This window comes from Heterodontus francisci, unplaced genomic scaffold (genome assembly GCF_036365525.1).
Source record: "Heterodontus francisci isolate sHetFra1 unplaced genomic scaffold, sHetFra1.hap1 HAP1_SCAFFOLD_1144, whole genome shotgun sequence".
In the NCBI taxonomy this organism is placed as follows: domain Eukaryota; kingdom Metazoa; phylum Chordata; class Chondrichthyes; order Heterodontiformes; family Heterodontidae; genus Heterodontus; species Heterodontus francisci.
Window position 1 is genome coordinate 125,805 of NW_027141520.1, and position 16,286 is coordinate 142,090.

Consider the following 16,286-nt stretch of genomic DNA (forward strand, 5'->3'; position numbering starts at 1 on the left):
CACTCTGGCTCTCTCTCGCGGTCTCGCTCTCTCTCTCAGTCTCGCGCTCTCGCTGGGGCTCTTGCTCTCTTTCGCTTGTCTCGCTCTCTCGCGCTCTCGTGCTCTCTCTCGCGCTCTCGTGCTCTCACTCTCTCGCGCTCTCTCTCGCGCTCACTCTCGCGCTCTCTCTCGCGTTCACGTTCTCTCCCTCACGCTCGCGCTCTCTCTCGCGCTTTCTCTTGCATTCGCGCTCTCTCCCTCACGCTCGCGCTCTCTCACCCTTGGGCATCTCTCTCACGGTCTCTCTCGCGATTTCTTGCTCGCGCTCTCGGGCTCTCACTCGCGATCTCTCGCTCATTCTCACTCTCTCTCTCTCTCTCTCTCTCATTCTCGTTCTCGCTCTCACTCTTGCGCTTTCGCTCTTGCTCTCTCTCTCTCGCTCTCACTCTTTCGCTCTCACTCGCGCTTTTGCTCGTTGGGCTCTCGCTCGCGCTTTTGCTTGCTAGCACTCTCTCTTGCGCTCTCTCTCTTGCGCTCTCTCTCTTGCGCTCTCTCTCTTGCGCTCTCTCTCTTGCGCTCTCTCTCTTGCGCTCTCTCTCTTGCGCTCTCTCTCTTGCGCTCTCTCTCTTGCGCTCTCTCTCATGCGCTCTCCCTCTCGCGCTCTCGTTCTCTTTCGCTTGTATCGCTCTCTCGTGCTCTCGCGTTCTCTCTCGCGCTCTTGCTCTCTCTTGCGGTCTCGCGCTCTCTCTCTCACGCACTTTTGCTCTCTTTCGCTCGCTCTCGCTCGCGCTCTCGCTGTCTCGCGCTCTCGCTCTCGCGCTCTCTCTTGTGCTCTCTCTTGCGCTCTCTCGCGCTCTCTCTTGCGCTGTCTCGCGCTCTCGCTCGCGCTCTCTCGCTCGCGCTCTCTCTCACGCTCTCAGTCGCGCTCTCGCTCTCTTTCGTTTGTCTCGCTCTCTCGCGTTCTCTCTCGTGCTCTTGCTCTCGCTCGCTCGTGCTCTTGCACTCTCTTGCGGTCTCGCGCTGTCTCTCGCTCGCGCTCCCTCTCTCTTGCGCTCCCTCTCTCTTGCGCTCCCTCTCTCTTGCGCTATCTCTCTCTTGCGCTCTCTCGCTCGCGCTCTCTCTCGCTCGCGCTCTCTCCCGTGCTCTTTCTCTCGCCCTCTTGCGTGCTTGCTCACGCTTGCGCGCTCTCACTCTCTCTCGCGCTCTCGCTCTCTCTCTCGCGCTTTCTCTCTCGCGCTTTCTCTCTCGCGCTCTCTCGCTCCCGCGCTCTCTCGCTCCCGCGCTCTAGCTGTTGCTCTCGCTCTCTCACTCACGCTCTCTCGCTCACGCTTGCGCTCTCACGCTCGCCCTGTCTCGCTCACGCTCGGGCCCTCTCTCGCGCTTTCTTGCTCACGCTCTCGGGCTCTCACACACGATCTCTCTCTCGCTCGCTCTCGCTGTTTCTCACTCGCTCGCGCTTTTGCTCGCTAGCGCTCTCTCGCGCTCTCTCTCTCTCGCGCTCTCTCTCTCTCGCGCTCTCTCTCTCTTGCGCTCTCTCTCGTGCGCTCTCTCTCTCGTGCTCTCTCGCACTCTCGCTCTTGCTCTTGCTGCCTCGCTCTCTCTCTCACTCTTTCTCACTCGCTCTTTCTCACTCGCTCGCATTCTCGCGCTCTCTCTCTCGCGCTCTCTCTCTCGTGCTCTCTCTCTCGCGCTCTCTCGTGCTCTCGCTCTTGCTCTCGCTGCCTCGCTCCCTCTCTCTCGCTCTCTCTCTCTCGCTCTCTCTCTCTCGCTCTTTCTCACTCGCTCTTTCTCACTCGCTCTTTCTCACTCGCTCGCATTCTCGCTCTTGCTCTCGCTCTCCCTCTCGCTCTTTCTCACTCGCTTGCGCTCTCACTCTCGCTCTTGCTTTTGCTCTCGGGCTCTCTCTCGCTCTTTCTCAGTCGCTCGCGCTCTCACTCTCGCTCTTGCTCTTTCGCTCGTGCTCTTGCTCTCGGGCTCTCACTCGCGATCTCTCTCTCACTCTCGCTGTCTCTCTCTCGCTCTTTTGCTCTCGCTCTTGCTTGTGCTCGCGCTCTCTCACGCTCTCGCTCGTGATTTTGCTCGCTAGCGCTCTCTCTCGCGCTCTCCCTTTCTCACGGTCGCACTCTCGTTTCGCTCTCTTGCTTCGCTCTCGCTCTCTCGCTCTCGCTCGCTCTTTCTCTCTTGCTCTCTCGCTGGGGCTCTCTTTCTCGCTGTGTTGCTCTCTCGCCTGCAGTACACGCCTCTTTTTGTCCTCTTTGAGTCTTTTAATGTTCTGACTGCCTGGTGTAAAATAGTATCATCATCAGCACAAGGTGCTTTCTTACATAAAATTAACTTTTGTTCCCTGTTGACAGCAGTTTTACTTACAGTGTGCTGTATGCAGAAAAAGAGGAAGACATCAAACCCTGAAAACAATTTGAGTTATTGGAACAATGCAATCACTATGGATTACTTCAACAGACACGCTGTGGAACTTCCAAGAGAAATTCAGTCTCTTGAAACATCAGAGGTAATTTTTTTTTAAATTGAAGAAATTTATAGATTCATTAAATATTGTGCTGTGGTGGCCTAACAAAGATTAAATATCTGACTCCCAGCCAGATGATCACTTAAGCTTACTATAATTACTTGACTTCTACCATTTGTCATCTGGTGATTCCATATCAGCCAGCAGATCTGCCTGACTTGCACCTTCTTCCCAGTGGCGCAGTGGTTAGTCTTTCTTGTATTCGCCACCAGAGACTCACTGAATGAGTCTACAGGCTTCAGTCCTTTCGAATTAGTTTACAGACATAAAGTAAGAGGTCCTCTAAAACTTATAAACAACAAAGAAACAAAGAACAGTACAGCACAGGAACAGGCCATTCGGCCCGCCAAGCCTGCGCCGATCATGATGCCTGCCTATACTAAAACCTTCTGCACTTCCAGGGACCGTATCCCTCTATTCCCATCCTATTCATATATTTGTCAAGATGCCTCTTAAACATCGCTATTGTACCTGCTTCCACCACCTCCCCCGGCAGCAAGTTCCAGGCACTCACCACCCTCTGTGTAAAAAAGCAGCCTCACAGCTCCAGCGACCCGGGTTCCATTCTGGGTACTGCCTGTGTGGAGTTTGCAAGTTCTCCCTGTGTCTGCGTGGGTTTCCTCCGGGTGCTCCGGTTTCCTCCCACATGCCAAAGACTTGCAGGTTGATAGGTAAATTGGCCATTATAAATTGCCCCTCGTATAGGTAGCTGGTAGGGAAATATAGGGACAGATGGGGATGTGGTAGGAACATGGGATTAGTGTAGGATTATACTAGGATTATAGGGTGGTTGATGGTCGGCACAGACTCGTTGGCCGAAGGGCCTGTTTCAGTGCTGTATCTCTAAACTAAACTAGCCAACAGCAGGATTAACATATCTTATTTTGTCCTGTTCTGCGGCTAATAGCAAGGAGGGTATAAATTGGGTAAATGAAAAAAAATATTTTCTTGAAACCTGCAGCATCTATAGGGGAAGGTTTTGCAGTTGCTGTTGTTCATCTTTTTCAGCCAGAGTCCAGCTCTTTTTCAAAATGTCAATTTGATGGAGTTGTAGAACTCTCACCTTTAAGTTACAAGGCCATAGCCTGGATTTTGTAGTCAGCAGAGAACAAACGGTGTTCACCATTCATTATACTTACACTTGGTCACAGAATTTCTGTGCAGTTCTACACTGCAATTTGAGGTAAACCCAAAGCTAACCCAATTCTTTACGAGATATGGGTTGCCAAGTTCAATCAGATCAAGGTTCTAATTTCATGTCTAGGATATTTCAAGAAGCCATGGGCAATTTGGGGATTAGACAGTTGAAATCTTCAGCATATCACCCACAGTCACAGGGAACTTTGAGAGATTTCACCAAACTCTCAAAACGATGATTAGAACATACTGTCACGAATATCCACATGACTGGGATAAAGGACTAGTCTTTCTTGTATTCGCCACCAGAGACTCACTGAATGAGTCTACAGGCTTCAGTCCTTTCAAATTAGTTTACAGACATAAAGTAAGAGGTCCTCTAAAACTTATAAACAACAAAGAACAGTACAGCACAGGAACAGGCCATTCGGCCCGCCAAGCCTGCGCCGATCATGATGCCTGCCTAAACTAAAACCTTCTGCACTTCCAGGGACCGTATCCCTCCATTCCCATCCTATTTATATATTTGTCAAGATGCCTCTTAAACGTCGCTATCGTACCTGCTTCCACCACCTCCCCCGGCAGCAAGTTCCAGGCACTCACCACCCTCTGTGTAAAAAAACTTGCCTCGCACATCCCCTCTAAACTTTACCCCTCGCACCTTAAACCTATGTCCCCTAGGACATGTCCCCTATGTCCCCTACACCCTGGGAAAAAACTTCTGACCATCCACTCTGTCCATGTCACTCATAACTTTGCAAACCTCTATCGTGTCGCCCCTCCACCTCCGTCGTTCCAGTGAAAACAATCCGAGTTTATCCAACCTCTCCTCATAGCTAATACCCTCCAGACCAGGCAACATCCTGGTAAACCTCTTCTCTACCCTCTCCAAAGTCTCCACGTCCTTCTGGTAGTGTGGCAACCAGAATTGTACGCAATATTCCAAGTGTGGCATAACTAAGGTTCTGTACAGCTGCAGCATGACTTGCCAATTTTTATACTCAGTGCCCCGACCGATGAAGGCAAGCATGCCGTGTGCCTTCTTGACTTCCTTATCGACCTGCGTTGCCACTTTCAGTGACCTGTGGACCTGTACGCCCAGATCTCTCTGCCTGTCAATACTCCTAAGGGCTCTGCCATTTACTGTATACGACCGACCAGTATTAGACCTTCCAAAATGCATTACCTCACATTTGTACGGATTAAACTCCATCTGCCATTTCTCCGCCCAAGTCTCCAACCGATCTATATCCTGCTGCATCCTCTGACAATCCTCATCACTATCCGCAACTCCACCAACCTTTGTGTCGTCCGCAAACTTACTAATCAGACCAGATTAAAAGACAGATTCTTGGAAAAAAAGAATGAATCTTCGATGCTGGACTATGTATCTGTGTTCCGGGACTGGCTCACGAAAGCTTGCAGTGTAGCTCAGGAACACCTTAAAGCATCTCAAGCCAATATGAAAAAATGGGCAAACAGGAATGCAAAAGCCCGTGATTTTCAACCAGGGGATGAAGTATTAGTGTTGTTACCGTTACAGGGAGAACCATTAAAAGTATGGTTCAGTGACGCATATAAAGTGATCAAAAGAGTGGGTAAGGGAAATTACTTGATTGACACTGCTGATCGCCAGAAGAAGAACCGGTTGTGTCACATCAATATGATAAAGCAATATTACCCCAGGAAGGAGGATAAGTCAGTACAGGTATGTCAGGTAATCGGGACTGTTGAGAAGGAAAAGGATAGTGAGGATGAGGCAGAAGCAGGCCTAGGAAATTCTCAGATTGAACCTCCAACTATCAGATTTGCGAATACAGAATGGCTCGGAAAATTAGACAATATGCTTTTGCACTTGGAGGCAAAACAGCGTGAAGACCTAACCAGGCTTTTCACAATGTTTAAAAGAGTTTGTAGGGATAAGCTGGGATGTACAACCTTAGCAACTCATGATGTGGATATAGGGGGAACAGTTCCTTTGAAGCAACATCCTTACCACTTAGGTCCAGACAGATGGGCCCAAATGGAAGCAGAGGGCCAATACATGCCCAGGATGTAGTCAGGACAGCTGGAATTCGTAGGTGGTCTTGATGCCTAAACCTGGTGGGTCGGCTCAAACTTGCATAGACTATAGAAAAATCATTGCGGTAAAGAAGGCAGACACCTACCCAAATTGTCATTTAAAGGACTATATGGACAGCGTGGGCAACACCATGTGTCTTCAAAAGGCAGATGTATTGGAGGGTTACTTTCAAATTCCTTTGACACCCCAAGATAAGGACAGGGTTTTCCAGTATCAAGTGATGCCACACAGGTTAAGGGGTACTCGAGAAACTTCTCAGGGAATAGTGAATCCAGTAGTGGTCAGTGCTCCTAGCTGTGCAGTTCACCTGGCTGAGGTGATGGACAATAGGGACACTTGGAAGGAAAATATGAAACAACTGGGAGACTATGTTTGGAAATTTGAAATAGGCTAATTGGGACAACCTTTGTAAAATTTAAAGCTGAAAATGTACTAATGGAACTTGTTGCTGTAGTCTTACCATTTTAGAAAAAATGTATGCCTATATCTCAGTGGGGGAAAAAAAGTTAGTGTTTTTTCAATTTCTATTTTTTACATTGTAATGAAATGCATTTCGGGAATGGCGTTTCATTTCGCCAGGGGTGGAGGTGTCATGATCCTGATTTTTTTTCTCCTCGGGAAATATTGCGGTGTGCCTTTAAGGCTGTAAAAAGATCAGTACTGCTTTAAGGCAACAATCTCCAAGCACTATAAGTGAAAGTGGATTCTAGTTGCCTAGCTACAACCACATAAATCAGAAAGAGATGAAATACAATGTTGTCGTTTGACTTTGAATCTGGCTGGCAGACACAGACAGTTGACACTGCTGTGTGCTAGCACCTGAAGGGAGAAAGGAGGGCTCTCAGACCATTTAAACTGAAGGAAGAGAAGTTAGTTTATTATTATCTCTCAAAATTCTAAAAAGTTAAGCCAGATTAATTCTTTTTAAAACAAAACTAATTATTGATCTGTGTTCATTGCTGGAAAGAGAAGAGTTTGACGCTTCAAATGCTGAACAGAACTGCTGAATTCCTATCTCTGAAAGGATCCTTTCCTCAGGCCTTGGAAGACTGCAAATGAACTTTGAATAAGTGGACTGTTCATCAGGAAGCGTAATCTGCAAAGACTTTATTGTTATTTTATTTATTTTTCAGGTAGCTAATTAAACAACAAAATACTGTTAGTTTGAAAATGTGTATGCAAATGCAGGAGTTAGATGCTTTAAATAAGTTATAAGGTCTTTAGATATTGATTTATCTTAGTAGTGTTCAAGATTTTAGTTTTTAAAAAATAAATAGTTAATTTGTTGATATTTAAAGATACCTGGTTTGATTCGCCTCATTCGGGGGTTTATAGATTGTTTCAATTCAGCTGCTACTTTCTTTGATTTGGAAAGCTTAAAAGATATGTATGATGTGACCAGTGGAGCGGTGGGACTGAATTGACAGTGCGTTGCTCCCACCGCGATCAGAATCATATATTTTGATTGGGGGCTTTGTCCTGAGCGGTGGTACCATAACAGTACCCATAATTGAAGAAAATTTCCTGCCGCCCAAATTTGTTGAATAGTTAAATGTTTGTGGAGCCTTGCTATGTGCAATTGGCTGCCACATTAGGCTACATAACAGAATTTATAGAGTACATAAATTGTAAGATAAGGAAGTTAAATGCTTGGCTGTATAGATATAGGAACACAGGAATAGGAGTAGGCCATTTAACCACTGTTACGCCATTCAATGAGATCATGGCTGATCTGCGCCCTAACTCTATATATCCACCTTTGCCCCATATCCCTTAGTACTTTACGTTAACAAGAATCAACCAATCTCATATTTAAAATTAGCAATTGGTCGAGCATTTGGAAGTGAGTTCCAAAATCCACCTAGGACGGAAGGATTAATATTCTTGGGACATTAGGACCTAGCCTAATATCTAGAGAGGATGCAAAAAGGGGGATTAAATTTCATGGCAAATGAAAGGGTAAATAATAAAGGATTTTATCAACACATTAAAAAGAAGAAAATTTAAAGAAAGAGTTGAACTGATTTGAAATGAAAATGGAATTAATGAGAATCTTGAGGGGTAGAAATTTTTGTGCTTGTTTTATGGGTGTAAAATCAACATAATGAACAAAGAACAGTGCAGCACAGGAACAGGTCATTCGGCCCTCCAAGCCTGCGCCTATCATGATGCCTGTCTAAACTAAAACTTTCTGGACTTCCGGGGACCGTACCCCTCTATTTCCATCCTATTCATGTATTTGTCAAAATGCCTCTTAAACGTCGCTATCGTATCTGCTTCCACCACCTCCCCCGGCAGCAAGTTCCAGGCACTCACCACCCTCTGTGTAAAAAAACTTGCCTCGCACATCCCCTCTAAACTTTGCCCCTTGCACCTTAAACCTATGTCCCCTAGTAACTGACTCTTCCATCCCGGGAAAAAGCTTCTGACTATCCACTCTGTCCATGCCACTCATAACTTTGTAAACCTCTATCAGGTCGCCCTCCACCTCCGTCGTTCCAGTGAAAACAATCCGAGTTTATCCAGCCTCTCCTCACAGCTAGTACCCTCCAGACCAGGCAACATCCTGGTAAACCTCTTCTGTACCCTCTCCAAAGCCTCCACATCCTTTTTTTGAAGGCCAAAGTAAGGAACTCACCAGGATGGCTGAATGACGTCTGACATGAAATTGGGTTGGGCAATTTTGTAGGCATCCTTGGTGGCCTAAAACACCTGAAACAGGCAGTAAGCCACTTACATATGTAAATAAGGGTCCTAATATCTGTTTTATGATCCCACAGGGCAAAGGGAACATGCTGGGCCTGCTTGACTCAACTTCACCTGACATACAGTTGGCCACTGTCTAAAACATGAGTTTGAGTCATTTTTCTTAATTAATGCAGACCCAGAGGAGGAGCAGGTGTTCAGACTTGCAAATCTTGAAAAATTAGAAAACAAGTTGATAAAACTGTTTAAAAAGCACATTGCATCCTAAATAGCCGAATAGAGTATAAATGCAAAGGGTTAATGTTAAATCAACATCAGTCATTGATTAGATTGCAGTTAGAATATTGTATTCTATTTAAAGCACGCTATTTAGGAAGGATATCAAAGCTAGATTGTGTGTACAGAGGATGTTCATGAAGAAAATTGACAATAAGAGTAAAGATATTTTGTTGTGAAGGCAGATTAGAGAAACTGGGACTTATTCAGCAGAACAGAGAAGGTTAAAAGGAGTTCTGATAGAGGTGGTAAAAACCATAAAAATAACTGTTTCTCTTGGTGAGTGAATCAGTAACTGCAGGGTGTAAACTTAAGATCATCGAAAAAACAAATGGAGAGGCTAGGATAATCTTTTATGCAGAGGGTGATTACGACAAGAAATTCACTCCCGGAAATAATGGTGGAAGCAGAATCCATAAACGCTTTCAAAAGTGAAGTGGATAAATATTTAAGAACATAAGGCAGATTGTGCTTGACTAATCTAATTGAATTTTTTGATAAAGTAACAGAGAGGATTGATGAAGGGAATGTAATAGATGCTGTCAATATGGATTTTAAGAAAGTATTTGGCAAAGTATCACATAAAAAGCTGGTTAACAAAAGTGAGGGTTATGGAATAGGAAGATCACTGTTAGCTTGGATAAAAATTTGGCTTAAGGACAGAAACAGCGATTCATGGTAAATGGTTGTTTCTCAGTTGGTAAATGATGCTCCCCTAGGGGTCAGTGCTGGGACCATTTTTCTGATATATGTAAATGTGATGGGGTCCATGGTTTAGCAGGACCAGTGGGGGAGCATGTGTGAGCTGTCAAATGTTTTGTAAGGTGCCCCTGGTTGACCCTGGTTTCAAAGCTTGTTTGTGAGACAGACGTAACTTGAAAGTGAAACTAAAAACTTCAGGGCTCTGGGGAAATTGAAACTGGTTGGAACCAAAGTCATTTGACCAGAGGCATGTGACTAGAGCTATCCAAGCTCATATTTTAGCCACACAGAGTTCAAGCGGGCTGCAGGATTTTTGGCAGAGAAGATGCAGAAAGAGAAAACTGATTCTGGGAGCTGGCCATTGGCAAATATGAGTTGCAGCAACTGCTTTCAGTGACCTAAAGAAACCCCGGTGGAACTATGCCATCAAGACTGTCGTGAGATGGGCCGAGGAGGTTCGAGAAGCAACAAGAGTGAAATGTTGAAGGGAAGACTGCAATGAGAATTCAATGAGAAGTATCAAATCGGCAACTACATCTTGGAAAACTGGAGCTGGAAATCTACCTGAAGAAGTTCAGAGTTTGTGGCTGTTCGGTGCCATCTTTACTGAGTGGACTGCCCAGTAAATCCATAAGATCGAGCTTGGTTGCACCTGATAGTTAACTTGTAATCTTTAAACTACTGTGACTTAATTGTCAATGTGTGCTTAATTTATGTCAGTTTGAGTGTTAAAGCAAAATTTATAATAGTGACATCTTGTCTGTTTGGTTTTCCTACTGGGGCTGGTCAGTAAATTCAATTCTTTTGGCTTTTTGATCTCCATAACAGTAAATGATTTGGATATTGGAATACAGCGTAAAATTTCAAAATTTGCTGCTGATATCAAACTTGGAGGTGTAGCAAACAGCAAGGATCTTTCAAATCGACTGGAGCAGGTGATAGACAGGTGAGCAGAATGGGCATTGAAGTGGCAGATGGAATTCAATACAAAGAATTGGGTGTCATAGAGTTATACAGCACAAAAACAGGCCTTTCGGCCCATCGTGTCTGTGCTGGCCATCAAGCACCTATCTATTCTAATCCCATTTTCCAGCACTTGGCCCATAGCCTAGTAAGCTTTGGCGTTTCAAGTGCTCATCTAAACACTTAAATGTTGTGAGGGTTCCTGCCTCTACCACCCCTTCATGCATTGTGTTCCAGATTCCAACCACCCTCTCGGTAAAAAAAATTTTCCTCACATCCCCTCTAAATCTCCTGCCCCTTACCTTAAATCTATGCCCCCTGGTTATTGACCCCTCTGCTAAGGGAAAAAGCTTCTTCCTATCTAACCATCAGTGCCCCTCATAATTTTGTATACATCAATGATACCTCCCCTCTGCCTTCTCTGCTCTAAGGAAAACAATTCTAGCCTTTTCAGTCTCTCTTTCTAGCTGAAATGCTCCACCTCAGGCAACATCCTGGTGAATCTTCTCTGCACCCTCTCCAGTGCAATCGCATCCTTCCTATAGTGTGGTGCCCAGAACTGTACACAGTACTCCAGCTGTGGCCTAACTAGTGTTTTATGCGGCTCCATCATAACCTCCCTGCTCTTATATTCTATGCCTCGGCTAATAAAGGCAAGTATCCCATATGCCTTTCTAACCACCTTATCTACCTGTGCTGCTGCCTTCAGTGATCTGTAGATAAGTACACTAAGGTCCCTGTGACCTTCTGTACTTCCTTGGGTCCTATCGTCCATTGTATATTCCCTTGCCTTGTTAGTCCTCCCAAAATGCATCACCTCACACTTCTCAGGATTAAATTCCATTTGCCACAGCTCCGCCTATCTTACCAGCCCATCTATATCATCCTGTAATCTAAGGGTCCACAGGTAACTACAGGTCATTCATTTTAACATCATTGGTGGGTACTGTTTTAGAAATAATCAGGGAAAAAATCAACAGGCACTTGGAGAGGCTTGAGTTATTTAAGGAGAGCCAGCATGGATTTGTAAAAGTCAGATTGTGCTTGACTAATTCAATCTTTTGATGAAGTAACAGAGAATGTTGATGAGGGGATGTGTGGATACTGTCTATACGATTTTTAAGAAAGATTTGATAAAGTACTATGTAAAAGGATGGTTAAAAAAATTGAGGCTCATGGGATAGGATAAAAAATTGGCTTAAGGACAGGAAGTGGTGGTAAATGGCTGTTTTTCAGACTGGAGGATAGTAGACAGGGGTCAGTGCTAGGACCACTGCTTTTTGATACATATAAATGACTTGGACAGTAAAATGCAGAATGAAATTTCAAGATTTGCCAATGATACCAAACTTAGGTGTAGTAAACAGTGAGGATGATACCAGTCAACTGCATCAGGACATCGATTGGGTCGCAGAATGGACAGACAAGTGACAGATGGAATTTAACATAGAGAAGTTGGAGGGGTTGCATTTTGGCAGAAGGGCTATTGAGAGGCAATATATACTTAAGGGTACAGTTGTAAAGAGTGTGCAGGGACAGAGGGACCTGGGGATTCAGGTACATAGATCTTTGAAGGTGGCAAAACATATTGAAAGAGTAGTTAGCAAAGCTTATGGCTTCATGCATAGAGGTACTGAGCACAAAAGCAGGGAAGTTATGCTGAACCTTTATAAAGCTCTGGTTAGGCCACAACGAGAGTATTTCATCCCATTCTGCTCACCATACTTTAGGAGGATGTGAAGGTCCTTGAGAGGGTGCAGAGGAGATTTACCAGAATGATTCCAGGGATGACGGAACAAAGGTTAGTTTGGAGAAACTGGGCTGGTTGTCCTTGGAGGAAAGGAGATTGAGGGGAGATCTGATAGAAGCGTACACGATTATGATAGGTTTAGATAAGGTAAACAAAGAAAAGCTGTTCCCATTAGCTGATGGTACAAGAACTAGGGAACACAGTCTTGCACAAGAGATAGAGGGGGAATGTGAAGACTAACTTTTTTGAATGGCAAGTGTTAATGACGTGAAACTTGCTACAAGGGTGACAGAAGCGGTGACGATCAATGATTTCAAAAGGAAATTGGATGGACACTGGACAGAAATAAACTTCCAGTAATACAGGGATAGAGCGGGGGCATGAGACTGACTGGATAGCTGTACAGAGAGCCAGCATGGACTCGATGGCCCGAATGGCCTCCTTCTGTGCCATAATGATGCTATGACTTTATGAAGAAATATATTGTTATAATAATTGAATAATTAATTTAATAATTAATTGATAATTAATAATAAAAGAATAATTGACAGTCTAGTGGTGCGAGACCCCTTGGGGATGAGCGAACATAATATGATAGAAATCTTCATCAAGATGGAGAGTGACGTAGTTGATTCTGAGACTAGGGTCCTGAATCTTAGTGAAGGAAACTACAAAGATATGAGGTGCGAGTTGGCTATGACGGATCAGGAAACGTTATTTAAAGGGATGATGGTGGATCGGCAATGGCAAACATTTAAGGAGCGCATGGATGAACTGCAATAATTGTATATCCCTGTCTGGCGCAAAAGTAAAATGGGAAACGTAGCCAAACCATGGCTTACAAGGGAAATTAGAGACAGCATTAGATTCAAGGAAGAGGCATATAACTCTGCCAGAAAAATACAATAGACCTGAGGATTGGGAGCAGTTTGGAATTCAGCAAAGGAGGACCAAGGGATTGATTAAGAAGGGGAAAAGAGAGTACGAGAGCAAGCTTGCAGGGAACATAAAAACTGACTGTAAAAGTTTCTATAGGTATGTGAAGAGAAAAAAATTGGTGAAGACAAATGTAAGTACCTTACAGTCAGAAACAGGGGAATTTATTATGGGGAACAAAGAAATGGCTGACCAACTAAATGCATACTTTGGTTCTGTCTTCACAAAGGAGGACACAAATACCACACCAGAAATGTTGGGGAACACAGGGCTTAGTGAGAGAGAGGAACTGAAGGAAATCAGTATTAGTAGAGAAATGGTGTTGTGGGAAATTGGTGGGATTGGAGGCCGATAAATCCCCAGAACCCGATGGTATGCATCCCAGAGTACTTAAGGAAGTGGCCCTAGAAATAGTGGAGGCATTGGTGGTCATCTTCCAAGTTTCTATAGACTCTGGAACAGCTCCTACTGATTGGAGGGTAGCTAATGTAACCCCTCTATTTAAAAAGGGAGGTAGAGAGAAAACATGGAATTATAGACCAGTCAGCCTGACATCGGTAGTGGGGAAAATTCTAGACTCTATTATCAAAGATTTTATAGCAGAGCACTTAGAGAATAGTGGTAGAATCAGGCAGAGTCAGCATGGATTTACGAAAAGGAAATCATGCTTGACAAATCTACTAGAATTCTTCGAGGATGTAACTAGTAGAGTTGATGAGGGGGAGCCAGTGGATGTGGTTTATTTGGACTTTCAGAAGGCTTTCGACAAAGTCCCACATAAGAGATTAGCATGTAATATTAAAGCGCATGGTATTGGGGGTAGTCTATTGCAATGGATAGAAAATTGGTTGGCGGACAGGAAACAAAGAGGGTGAAATGGATCTTTTTCCGAATGGCAGGCAGTGACTAGTGGGGTACCACAGGAATCGGTGCGAGGACCCCAGCTATTCATAATATACATTAATGATTTAGTTTAGTTTAGAGATACAGCACTGAAACAGGCCCTTCAGCCCACCGAGTCTGTGCCGACCATCAACCACCCATTTATACTAATCCTACACTATTCCCATATTCCTACCACATCCCCACCTGTCCCTATATTTCCCTGCCACCTACCTATACTAGGGACAATTTATAATGGCCAATTTACCTACCAACCTGCAAGTCTTTTGGCTTGTGGGAGGAAACCGGAGCACCCGGACAAAACCCACGCAGACACAGGGAGAACTTGCAAACTCCACACAGGCAGTACCCAGAATTGAACCCGGGTTGTTGGAGCTGTGAGGCTGCAGTGCTAACCACTGCGCCACTGTGCCACCAGATTTAGATGAAGGCACTAAATGTATTATCTCCAACTTTGCAAATGACACAAAACTGGGTGGGAGGGTGAGTTGTGAGGAGGATGCAGAGAGGCTTCAGGGTGATTTGGACAAGTTGAGTGAGTGGGCTAATGCATGGCAGATGCAGTATAATGTGGATAAATGTGAGGTTATCCACTTTGGTAGCAAAAACAGGAAGGCAGATTATTATCGGAATGGCTATAAACTGAGAGAGGGGAATATGCAGTGAGACCTGGTTGTTCTCGTACACCAGTCGCTGAAGGTAAGCATGCAGGTGCAACAGGCAGTAAAAAAGGCAAATGGTATGTTGGCCTTCATAGCGAGAGGATTCAAGTACAGAAGCAGGAATGTCTTGCTGCAATTATACAGGGCTTTGGTGAGACCACACCTGGAATATTGTGTGCAGTTTTGGTCTCCTTATCTTGCTATAGAGAGAGTTCAGCGAAGGTTTTCCAGACTGATTCCTGGGACGGTGGGACTGATTTATGAGGAGAGAGTGTGTCAGTTAGGATTATATTCGCTGGAGTTCAGAAGAGTGAGGGGGTTCTCATAGAAACCTATAAAATTCTAAAAGGACTTGATGCAGGAAGGATGTTCCCGATGGTGGAGGAGTCCAGAACCAGGGGTCATAGTCTAAGGATACGGGATAAACCTTTCAGGACTGAGATGAGGAGGATTTTCTTCACCCAGAGAGTGGTGAGCCTGTGGAATTCGCTACCACAGAAAGCAGTTGAGGCCAAATCATTGCATGTTTTCAAGAAGGAGTTAGATATAGCTCTTGGGTCTAAAAGGATCAAAGGGTATGGGGTGAAAGCGGGAACAGACTACTGAGTTGGATAATCAGCCATGATCATAATGAATGGCAGAGCAGGCTCGAAGGGCCGAATGGCCTACTCCTGCTCCTGTTTTCTATGTTTCTATGTTTATCTCAGTCCCAAATGACCAACCCGTTATCCTGAGACCCTGGGCTGGATTTTCCCGCATGCTTTAGGCACCTGAAGTGGGAACCAAATGGAGGTCCCCGGTCGACACTTGCCTGGAGCGCGACCAACAGCTCAATCTTCTGGGAGGCGGCCTCCTAATTGGCTGTCTGCACGATTACCATCCTATTAAGAATGGCAGGCAGGCTTCCGATGCTACAGGCCCAATCAGAGGGCTGCCAGCTCTGGAGCCTTGATGGCCACACCAGGAAATGTGTGCATTCCTGAGGCAGGACAGGTTTGCGAGGGCGCCTCAATATAGAGGCGCCTTCATGGGCAACACAGAAAGCCTGCACTGAAGATTCTCGAAGACAGTAGGGACACTGGTTGCAGGGGAAGCCCCTCCACAGGCCTATTCATAGATGGGGTTGTTGCCTTTCATTCCCCACAGCCCCATCATGGGGGCATGAAGCCTCTGGCTCTGATGGCTTCCTGGCCTGCCGCTGGGAGGCTGCCTTGGTTGAGCTGGTGTCCTCAGCACAAGGCAAGGAGGCTGCTCCAACGTCAGTAAATTATCAACACCGGCTCAGAATGACCCTAAGTGGAGCCAGAATTGCACTCATTGGCTGGCTGCCTCCATGAATCCGGCAGCTGACCAGGTGTCAGCCCGTTCATGGGAAAGTACCCCCCACCCCCCCACCCCCCCCAAGGCAGGAAAAAGTCGGGAAACCATCCCAATGCGGCTCCCAACTATTTTCCTGGCCTCCATCTCCACAAGGCTGGTAAAAACTATCCCTATAACCCCTCAGTCAGCTAAATAAGTTTATACAATGTAATCCAACGTTCGCGAGAAAGACTCGAGACTTAAATAAAAATAGCAGTACATGACAGAAAAAGCTTTAACTCGGTGAGATCAACACTTATGCAAGAAAATCAAAACTTACCAAGAACAACTGAAAATGATTTT